This window comes from Musca domestica, unplaced genomic scaffold, assembly GCF_030504385.1.
Source record: "Musca domestica strain aabys unplaced genomic scaffold, Musca_domestica.polishedcontigs.V.1.1 4, whole genome shotgun sequence".
Classification (NCBI taxonomy): Eukaryota; Metazoa; Arthropoda; class Insecta; order Diptera; family Muscidae; genus Musca; species Musca domestica.
Genome location: NW_026712328.1, coordinates 19,557,085 through 19,565,927, shown reverse-complemented (window position 1 = coordinate 19,565,927; position 8,843 = coordinate 19,557,085). Strand labels below are relative to the sequence as shown.

The following is an 8,843-nucleotide window of genomic DNA, read 5'->3' as shown; positions in this document are numbered from 1 at the left end:
CTTGTATAATATTAAAAAAAAGATACAAAAAACATCGAAATTCTACTTTGCTAAAAAATCATGAAAATTAAACAACATTGAACATGACAACTGGAGAATCGAGTATACATAAATCTTCTTTGTAGCCTTATGTACTTGTAAAATTCCTTTTAACGATTAAGTTTATAAAGAATGAAATCTGTTTATGTTTGCTTCTCATTTGCCTTTGACGCAGTCCTTTGACAAATTTCATAGTGTCTAAATAAAGTCTGTGTATAATAAACATAAATTATTATTTTCATAAAGCTAAAGAATAATTAATTTAAAATTTTGTAGCTAATATTTAGAAAACTAATAAGTAGCAACTTTTTAAAATAAAAAAATTATAAAAATAATAATTAAAAATACAAATACAAATTATTTTTTAAACATTTTCTAAATCTCTAACTCAAAATTTTTTATAATTATTTCTGAAAAGTATTCTAGATCATTAAAATATTTACATATCTCGAATATGGTATTGGAAAAATTCGTACGGGGGAACTATTAGATGTCACCGGTATCGCAAAAAATGATGTGACGTTGAAAACATTCTTGTAATAAAGCAGACAAACCAACAAAAACTTTAAAAGATAATATATATATATGCATCTTCTACGAAATACTTTATATGAAATGTATCTGGAAATAATCTTATTTCTCATCAAAATTTTGCTCCTAAATCTTTTAAATTTGAAAAAATCTGGAATTGTCTATTTCTTTTTCGGTATATGAAATGCGTAGTGCTAAATATCCACATAAGATACTTTCCGAAAAAGTCAAATAATTAATTAATTAAGTTTTAAAGACGTGAACCTTCTCCACTTTCTGTTATACTCACATATCATATTTATTAATTTATTTCGTTTAAATATGATACATTAAACAATCTGTATATTTTTCAAAAGTAATCTGCAAAATATTTTGCAGCCATTTGAGTTCGTGTTGTATTGTCTTCCTTTCCTTATAACATCATTATATCTATCGATACGTTTCTTTATAATATCTGCGACAAATACAATATCAGTATATGCTGTGATTTCATATTTCACGTCCAAATATTTTAAATCCATAGATTACTAATAGAGATTTAGGTATGTGTAAAATAATTTAAACGTTTTTGTCAAACAAAATACTTGTCAACACTTTTTCAACGGGCCAAATCCAAAAAGCTTTGTTGTTCCAATAAACTCCATAATACACCATAATTTTCTTCTTGTGATTATCTTAAATACGTCAATATGATAATTCCAACATTATGACAATCAATTTTCAACTTGTGGCTTTTCGAGACATTTTTAAGTCACACTACTTTAAGACATTTTTAACATTGAAATTTTCTTCGTGGCTCTAAAAATAGACTAAATGTGGTCCGTCAACATGCACATAATAGAGTTGTCGTCCGCTTACTCAAATTTCAATAAGAAGAAGAAAACAACTATGTGAATGACAAATTTATTAAAAAGAATTTCGAAGATTTGACCCCGAACAACCAGACAAATTCTTTTCATTGAGCTAGTGGCCAGCCTATTCGAAATCTCATTGAGCAAAAGATCAACAAACAATAAGTAACCACAATGGGCACACCGACAGTGTACGTGTGTTGAGATAAATTCGAAATTCACAAACATGTTCTCCCAGTCACTAACTCTCAATGGTTTTCATTGTGAGAGCACATCTTGCCCTCTTGTTGCATGCATGAATTAGGGAAGAAACGTGTTTTTCGAACTTCGGCTTCTCTCAGCGGAAATTCCTTCTCCCATGTTCGATTAGAGCGGAAGAAGAATAAAACAAATGGCCACCCTTCAGTTGGGTGCGAGTGTAAAGAAATGAGAGAGATTGATGTATGCTTGTTTGCCATTGGCCCATTAAGTGGGCTGTTGCCTTTGCTTGGTGTTTTTTTATGACTGTTGCCTATCTTTTCTGTTACATGGCGTTTTATGGGGATTGCTACCAGTGCTCGAACTAAAAAATGTAAATTGGAATGAAGCTTAATGTCTGTTTAATAGGGAGATACAATAAAAATGAGCGTTTGCGTAGTTGTTGTATATTTCCCTGACTGAGAATGGGCCCCGATATGTGTGAGTAGGATAGTATGTTATTGTTGTTGGTTTTGTTGCTTGTAGCCGTTGTTGTGTTTATTTTTTTATTATTGATGCTCTGATATTTTTGATTTGAATTATAACCAAATAGTCAAAGTGAAACATTGGCGCTTTGAGCACGTCCACGCGGGTAAAACAAAGCACAACAAAACCACCAACAACAAACAAACACCTTACATTTACAAAAAAGTAATAAATTATTTTTATTTTTTATTCCTTGGTGTTCTTCTTCTATCGCACGATTGCAATAAAACATAACAACAATTAATAATAAATAAAAATATAAACAAATACCTACCAACCTATATGGAAAAAATATTATGAAATAAAAAAATTTTTGTTACTTACCAATAAACAGTGAATGGGCATTTTTTAAACAAACAAATTTGATTAATACCTATCACAAAAAAAGTGATAAATTATTTTGTGAGGAAATTTTGAAAAGTCAACGGGAGTAATCTGCTGCTCGCTCGTATCTAGACATTATAATCATCATGCTAATGCGGTGGATTGTTAACAAAGTGTTTTAGTGGTTCATTATTGATGGCGATTAAAATGAATTTTCTCGCTGATGAGTGATCATAAATCTACCATGAAATCTTTGAGGGCATGCTGTTGATAATGATAATGATTTATAGACACACAGGGAAATTATAGAACAACATCAACTGCAAATTAAGCTAAAAAGAAACAGAAATACAATTAACAAAGTGATAATAAATTCAGTGATTTATTAAACAAATACAACGCAAGAAAAACTCATGGCCACAGTTATTCTATCTGGCTGACAGGTAGCAAAGGGTCAAGTGTCCCTGATATCTCTGCACCGGAAGATCGCCTTAGCTAATGTTAATCCAATACACGAAAATTAAACCCCTTAAAAGTCAAGGATTAAGTGAAAAGCAAGTGTAAACCTAAAGGGATAAACTGCAATAAAATTTTCAAAAGTCATTATCTTTTGTGTGCTATTGACATTATGACAGATCAACAAAGGGCAGTGAGATTAAAATCTAAATTGCAAAAACAATAAACATAATAAATAACACTAGACACCATACGAGCACCACCAACAACACAAAGTAATTGTAGCAAAAGTGTAAAACTTGTCATCGTCGTTATTATTGGCAAAAATTTATGACTTTCCTGTGGACTTTAAACCAGAGCACAGACTAAATTGCAACAGCAACAATAAACAACGTTTAAAATCACCACCACAACCACTACCAACACATTTTAAATTCCAATTCTATTCTAAACGGCACAAACACACACGCAATAATTGCCGGCATTGAATGCAGTTTTCAACTCTTGCACACACATACACCGATATGTATTCGCTTCTCGAAAGGGCACAATAAACTCTTTTTTCACCTATTTTCAACTCTATGATGATAGTCGATTCAAGACTTTAAGACCTCAGCCTAGTGGAAAATCCAAACGTCTCAACAAAACCAAACATCATCTGTTCATGTGCGTATCGATCGCTGTTCTACGAAGCAAACAAAATAACGTCGGCAATTTTATCTGTGTCGATCATCGGTCTTATGGCCTTTTTTTAATTCGTATTTTTCGGACATTTGTTGAGAATTGAAAAACCACCGGTTTTATATCAAAATTCGTATACAATTTTTAGAAAGAAAGAGAGAAAGGAAGAGAACAAGTAACAAACATTTGTGTGAAAATACAACCTGCCGTCGCAAGAGTCATCATTGTTTTTGTTTGTTTCCCCCCGTTGCCATTGTGTTAATTGATTTATGGCCTGGAAACCCATGGAAAGTCAAAGACATGGACAAATGTAATATTAGCGACAGGTTTTGTGAAATTCTATAACAATGTTGTGGACCATCAATGCGGGAATTAAAAATTTATTATAGCACTTGAGTGGTGATTTTTCGTTTTAGAAAAATGAAATTAATGTCTGCTGCAATTGAAACGAAATACAACATACTTATTTGTTAGTGCAAAAAAGAAAATATTATTAAAAACTTCAAAGCGAAACACGAATAACCACACATTCCTTGAACAAAAAAAAAGTATTAAACATTAAAAACAAAAAAAGGAAACATCAATATATTTTAATATCATCGTTAAAGTTGGATATTTACGGAGAATCATCTTGAATTGGTAAGTTTGTGAAAAAAAAAAAACGAGAAAAAATTAAATTTGAGATTAGAAAATTAAGAAATTAATTAATATACGGAAAAAGTGCGGAAAAAGTCATAAGAATCATTTCTAATACATTTCACCCATCATAGCCATATTTAAGAAATACAAATCAATCGATACCTCTCCTGATTCCAACAAAAATTCTTTCGAACCTATCAATAAATATTAAATTCAATTAGTGGGAAATACCACGTTAAAAATACGAAACCTTTTTTTTAACGGGATTTGATTAGATTTATCTTAACTAAATGATCGGTATCCTTTCCAGTAACATCGCTTCAAGATTTCAATTTTTTTGTACAATAATATTATCTGTGAAAGTAAATGTCAATAAATGTAAATTTTTCGTCCAACGGGTGCGTTAAAATTTGGAGTTCAGCAGTTGTCAAAAATGGAAAATAACCATATTTCTTTTTCTCAAAAAATATCCACTATAGCATTTTTCAGAAAAAATCCTAAACTTGATATCAAACTACACATAGTTTGGACAACGTTGGTCCTCCCTAGTTCCCCATTTCCGATTAGTTTTACACATATTCTAAAATATTTACTTTTTCATTCTTAATATTTTCTCTCAGGGTGTAAAAATTATCTGAAAGTATGGAAAATTTCTACTAAATAACTCAATATTTGAAAAATTAGTTTCAATGCGCTAATTAAAAATTCGAAAATGAAAATTTTAAGAGTAATTTTTTTAGTAAAAAATGGATCTGGAATATTCTTATAATAGTAATATATTGTCACTAATAAACGACAAAGTACTTCCAAAAATTTAGCATTTTTATTGCAGATAGTTAATCTAATTTCAATTAAAAATTAAATTTTTCAATTAAATATTCAAATCAAAATATATCCTAGCCTGGGAAGTTTAAAATGCTATAGCACAATTATTTCAAATATTCAAAATATTTCATTAGTTTTTGAAGGCAAAATATGTATGTTAATACAATTTTACCGATATTATGGTATTTTTTAGAAAACCACATGATACATATTTAAATTCGGTTGGAACTCTTTTACCAGTTCATTTAGTTCAAAAGTTCTAATGATACCCCCAAAACAGTTACCGTTCAAAAAAAAATTGCAAAGATTCAACTAATTGAAACCATGAAAAGTTGGATTACAGCCTTAGTCGAGTTGTAAAAAACGTAAACCAAAAATGCCTTTATCAGATTATTTCAAGATCCATCGTAAATTAACTTTAAATGTTACCCTAATGTTATATATCAAGTCGAATCAATATTCTTTTTATGGCTTTCAGCATTATAGCAAATTAGTATTCATCGTGGGTTAAACACATTTAGCGCATTTATAAAATCTTAAAATCAATGGCAAATATTTTTTATATCCTACACTTTCAAAAGGCAGGTATATTAACATTGTCATTCCGTTTGTAACAGAAATAATCGTCGTAGACGCCATAAAGTATATATATTCATATTCGGCATAAAATTCTAAGTCAATTTAACGATGTCCGTCCGTTTTGTTTGTCTGTTGAAATCACAGAAAATTGGCAGAGCAATTTGCATTGTGCCTAGGATGGTTGGTATTAAAAATGAGATATAGGTATATAGCCTCCATATAACGGTACCTGCGGATATTCGGTATTTTGATGGTTTTTGCCATATTTTGCTAAAGATTTGTCTAAAAATTGGTATTTGTAGTTCATTTGGTATAGCCCCCATATGACGGCACCTTCCGATATTCGGTATTTTGATGATTTTCCCATATTATTCCCCGGATTTGTCCAAAAATTGGTATCTGTAGTTCGTAATGAGTTCTAACCCCTGTGGCGGAACATAGTTTGGTATAGCCCCCACATAATGGCATCTCTGGATATTCGGTATTTTGATGATTTTTGTCTAAAAATTGGTATTTGTAGTTCATAATGTGTTGGCGCAGAACATTGACAATTTAGGCCCACGTTTTCCTAAAGCGCATATATAACGATACCGAACGTTACTAGGTATTTTGATAATCCTAGTCACATTTAACCACGAAATTATTTCAAATTTAGTATTTAAGAAGGCCCTTGAAGTATATAATTGTCTCTACAGGTTCCCGTTTCGGTATGGCCCCTATACAACGGCCTCACCCACTGTATGGTTTTTTTGACAAGTTTAATAGCGTTATCCAAACAGTCTTACTGGTATTTGTACTTTAAAGCGGAACACGCTTGAATTCATATACTTTTGTATAAAATGTTCCCTTTACCCAATGGTGGAGGCCTTTCCGAACTTAATGTTTTTTTTACTTGTTAATTATTTTTATGTTCCTTAAACGTCGTTGGATATTGTCTTTAATTATTACCTAAGGGTTTGATGTTAATATTCACATCAATTTCTTCCGATAATACAAATTACCCAAATTTTATACTGGTTTAAATGTCCAATAAAATATCTCCACATATCTAGTCCTCCAAATTCGTTTAACTTTAGTGTTGTCTATAAAATTTCCTCCCCTCCCACCTTTGTCACTCTGGAAATTACAATCATTTCCAAAGCTTAAATATTAGTAAGTCACGGTCCCTCCCTCCACTAAATGCTAACAATTGCTTGGCCTTTCCTGCCAAACCACATATTGTTTGACTATTTAACAACCAATATATCATGTCTTGTGTCATGGAACCTTTCAACCAAATTGTTAAATACATTTATGATTTTGTTTTCTTTTATAACAGAGTCCTTTTTATGATTGGCTTGAATTCGTTGTATTTTTTTCATATTTATTTTTTGGCATATGAAAAAGGCAAGAAAACCATTTATTTTATTTATTACCATGTTTTTTTTTGTTCCCCAATGGAACAACCAAACAACAACTGAGACCCCTCCTAAACATAATGAAAAGTAACAAATATTATTCTCAATATATAATATTTTAACTTTACATATTCACAAGCTAGAAAAGCCCAGTAGCAAATTGCAGTAACATTTATTTTGTTTTGGAGACCTCAAACGAAAAAAAAAGAAAACCATTTCAATAGGGAAAAATAAAAACACGCAAGCTAGAATAAAAATGAAAAACATTATTGCACGAGTTCCACGAGACTCTTCATATTCTTAAGATGGCGTTTTAATATATTCATATTTTATACAACAACAAAATTCAAGTATGAAAACAATAACAACAATAAGGAAAAACATGTGAAACAAAAGCCAAAGGAAAAACGCGTAAACTTAGTTCTCTTTACAGGCACAAATCACTCAGTTTGCCAGGCATCTAGTCAGTCAGTCAGTATGACTGTCTGTCTCTTGTGGTGTAGGTACAATAAGTGCCGGCCTACATTTATTTAACTGTCAAATGTGTGTATACACTTTGTCTCTTTTTTTTCTTTGGAGTAAAAAATAAATTACTATGAGCACAATAGCTTAAACAGCAAAAACAACAAAATTTGCCAAAGCTTCAAAATAACACCAACACCAACTGCAAATGTAAAAAAAAAACAAGAAAACGCGATTGTGGTGTCTCGTAGCCATGCCATGAAAATTGGTTCCAATCTTCCTTACATTTACATAGGAATGTATATCTATGTGTGTTTATAAGTTTTTAATTTTGTTAAATTGTTTTTTTTCTGTAGCCACTAGAATATTTTGACCTTCATATTTATTCTAAATAAATAATTTTGTTTTACAAAAAAATTAGATAAGATGGAAATTATTAAATTAAAATTGTAAAGGGATGTTTTAGTTGAACAACTTATATGGGAAATAGACTTAATGCCTTTTAAATGGTCAGAAATGAATAATAAATTTTGAATTTAACAAGTTGAATATTATTATAGTAAATTATTATAGTAAATATAAGAATAAGCTAGGAAAATGGTGATTTCATAGCTTGGAAATATTCTCATCTGTACTTAACACTTATTCTGTATAAAAAAAGAATTATGAAATTGTTCCAAATTTGCCAAAAAATAAAATATAAAAATTAGTAACCAAATACTAAGGGGAATTCTTAATTTCAATTTCCTGGCCTCAACTGAAAGGCTATACTATTATGACGTTTTAATATTTTACATCCAAAAATTTACAAGTTATAGAGAATTTAAAGCCCTTTGGATAATTTTAACTTATCAATACTACCCAAATTTCTTTTCTACTTAAAAAATGATTAACATGCTTCTAATCTCAATAATTCCGTATCATTAATGTCACTGTCTATCGATATAGTAGTTTTGTAAGAAATTATTTTCGCCAAATTTAGAAGATTTCGTTGAATAGTTTTGAATTTATATGGTTCTATGTCTGTTATTTAAAAATAATTACCGTTTGAGAGGAAGATGCCAAACCAACATTTCCGTATTACCTTCAGTAAACTGAATTATATAAATGTATGAAAAATATGAAAACATTTTTTTGAATTATGAGACATATTTTGAATACTTGAATACTTCAATGCCATGTGGACTCTTGGACCATAAGGTCGACGTAAAACCAATTTTATTATTATTTAGGTGTCTCTAATATTCGATTATATACTTATATAGTCGGGGTTTCATTAGGAAGAATCAATTCTCGACAATTATAAGTTTAACTATTGTACTGAATGATACGCCGC

General features: G+C 30.3%; 1 protein-coding gene across 1 annotated transcript in view; it reads left to right on the top strand.

Moving 5' to 3' along the window:
* Positions 1 to 2,863: 2,863 nt before the first annotated feature.
* The window catches only part of LOC101887370 (homeotic protein Sex combs reduced), a 68,948-nt gene continuing 62,968 nt past the window's right edge, over positions 2,864 to 8,843 (top strand). Inside the window, exon 1 of the mRNA XM_059126828.1 lies at positions 2,864 to 4,244. The gene's annotated coding sequence lies outside the window, so the exon portion shown is untranslated. The remainder of the gene's footprint in view (positions 4,245 to 8,843) is intronic.